Source organism: Manis pentadactyla, chromosome X, assembly GCF_030020395.1.
Source record: "Manis pentadactyla isolate mManPen7 chromosome X, mManPen7.hap1, whole genome shotgun sequence".
In the NCBI taxonomy this organism is placed as follows: domain Eukaryota; kingdom Metazoa; phylum Chordata; class Mammalia; order Pholidota; family Manidae; genus Manis; species Manis pentadactyla.
This window is the reverse complement of record NC_080038.1, coordinates 46,721,065-46,723,641: the sequence shown is the minus strand read 5'-3', so window position 1 is coordinate 46,723,641 and position 2,577 is coordinate 46,721,065. Positions and strand designations below refer to the sequence as shown.

At 55.9% G+C, this 2,577-nt stretch overlaps 1 long non-coding RNA gene across 2 annotated transcripts; it reads left to right on the top strand.

The window, feature by feature from the left end:
• The first annotated feature begins 866 nt into the window (after window positions 1–866).
• Window positions 867–2,262, top strand: LOC130681865 (uncharacterized). Of its 2 annotated transcripts, none has more exons than XR_008995073.1 (3): window positions 867–1,192; window positions 1,726–1,842; window positions 2,016–2,262. It is a non-coding gene; the product is annotated as an uncharacterized LOC130681865 (long non-coding RNA). The 2 variants fall into 2 exon arrangements; XR_008995074.1 differs by lacking the exon at window positions 867–1,192 and adding an exon at window positions 1,199–1,619.
• Window positions 2,263–2,577: the final 315 nt, after the last annotated feature.

Genomic DNA, 2,577 nt, shown 5'->3' with positions numbered 1-2,577 from the left:
TGAGAGGGCCGCGCGAGGAGCGCCGCGGGGCGAGCCTGCGTAACAGGGTGGGCGCGGGCGCGGGCCCGGGCGTGGAGAGGCGGCCGGGGGGTCGGTACAGGCAGCTGGGGCCGCGGCTGTCGGCCGACAGCAGCAGGGCGTGGACATCCCCGGTCGGGTCCCTCCGCCGACACTTCGCTAACGGGGTCCGCGAGGAAGCCCGCGGCGGACGCCCGCGGGGAGACGGGCACCGACCTCGCTGGGCTCCCTCCGCCCGCAGGCCCGAAACCGGCCCGGCCGAGCGCAGCCCCGTCCTTCCGGCCGCCCGTTGCTCTGGTTCCGGGGACGGGACTGCGGGAGCCTGTCGCGCCGGCGGACGGCCGGACCCGGGCCACTCGGCCCGGTCCGCTTCTTTCTTTTCCCTGCTGGTCGTCGTCACGCCCTTCTCCTCCTCAGCCACCACCTCACGGCTGTGCGCGGAAAGCCAGCGAGGAAGGTGGCTTTTCCTCCCGGACTGCTGGCGCTCTGTTTCTCCGGCCTGCTGGGGGCAGTGTGGCGCCACGCGCCCGTCCTCCTGCCCGTCACTCCCCCGCCCCTCGCGCCCGAAAAAACAGCGCGGAGGCTTTTCAGCGAAAACCGGCCGCTTTTCTGCTGCGCCTGCGCCCGCGCCCGCGCCGCGCGGCTCCCGGCGCCGCAGCTTCTTCCGGCCTTGGGGCCTGCCGGCACAACTCACGGCCCGAGGAGAAAACCCATTTGCTCTTTCACTTTGGCCTTTCTCCTCCGGGGGCGACCGGTCCGCTGCTCAACAACTGGCCTCTCTGGGTCTCTGCGTCTAGTCGGTGGCTTTCCCCACGTTGTTTTCGCTTTTACGAACCGTCCTGAGTAAATCCTTCGGTCTTGCCGGTGGACCTCGCTGTCGAAAATTCGGAGGACGGATACGGACCGTAACCTAAACCACAGTGCCCGCAGCCCACGGGTCGACCAGGGGTGCTATTTCTGATAAACGGCCGCACAGCGGGGGCTTCTTCAATGTAGTGACGTCCATTTTTGCGCCACGACTTCAACCTCCTCCTCTGTAAACTCAATTGCACCTGTTTCAAAATCGCTCTCTCAGCTTTACAGCCACCTCACTGAAAAATGATACAGACACATCGTAAATGTCGAACGCTTGGGGGAATCTTGAGTTCAAAACATTATTACCTGTGATCCAAGGGTGAGCAGCACAGCTCACCGCTGTGCGGGCAGGAACTGTGGTGCATGTTTGTTTGTTGAGCTCCTTCGTCCTCGGCACCAGAGCGGTACCTAGCACTTAGTGGGTGCCCAATACATACGGTGACGTTTTGAAAAGTTTACTTGCCTGGTCATTTCCCTTTATGTATGTCGGACCTAATCTTTTCCTAGCCCTGGATTACAACATAGCAACAGGAGCCTATCTGATTCCTTTTTCATTTGGCCCTGTGCGGTTGGCATTCGTGTAGGTCATTAAACATGCCTTAAGAACCCGTTTTTCTGACCTCGGACAGGTCAGATGACTTCGCGAAGGCCATCTAGCTTCTTGGTGACAGAGGCGAGTCAGAGCCCAGGTCTTTGCCGTCTCAAGGCTCTCTCCTTCGTTGCACAGTAATCTCAGTGAGACTGAGGTGACTAAGGGGTAGTAGCACGGAATTGCCGTGCTAGAGGTGGTGCATCTCCTGGGTTTTACGGACCCGAGTATTGCATAGGATAAAAGATGTTCTGTCGTTGTAGAAGTCGCTCACGGTCAGTGACGAAAATTTGGAGGACAGGTAATGAAAGCTTGATAAAGAAATCCAATGGTTTCCGCAGTCCCATCACCCAGTGATGACCACTTAACAATATTTCAGCGTAAGTATCCTTAGGGGCTTTTCATTCATTAAGGTGCACTTTAGACATGAGGTTCATGTTGCATAATGACTTGAATATCTCTTTCTAAACGCAGATTTTCAGCAGGTTACCCTCGTCACTAAACACCTTTTGAAAAAGACTTTAAAATGCTTTATTCATTTCTCTTCCTACAGGAATACACAGTGGAAAAGAGTGAAACAAGCAATACCTGAGGTGGAGAGGAGAAATGCCCTGCGATCCCCGCCCCAGTGGTCGATATCATCGTGTAACCTTGCTAACTGAGTAAGGCAGGCATCACGGTTGTCCTGCTCTGCGTCTGCCCAGCATTGTATTCTCGGCACCCCCACAAAACAGCGCCTAGCTGTGAGCTCGCAACACGTATTCATGGAATAAATGAACAAGTACCTCTTTTCTTCCCGATGCTCTTCTTTGCACGTATTATTTATCGTTTTATAATACTCGAGTGGTACTGTATGAACGGTCTCCTACATTGCTTCTCCCCTTCCCCCTTCCGTTTAACACAGTACTGTGGACGATTCCTATGTTATTACACTTTTAAGGACGTTTCGCTGGCTCTTTTACTCTCTTCCCAATGCACCTTTTATTTCATTCTAGTGCTGGGAAGAGCAGGAAAGCATCCTGCAAACCGGTGAGCAATCTAGAGGTGGTAGACCTGGGACCTGAACACTGGGGCCCTCTTTGAGGAGCCAGGAGACCCTGGGCGACGCACTCCTC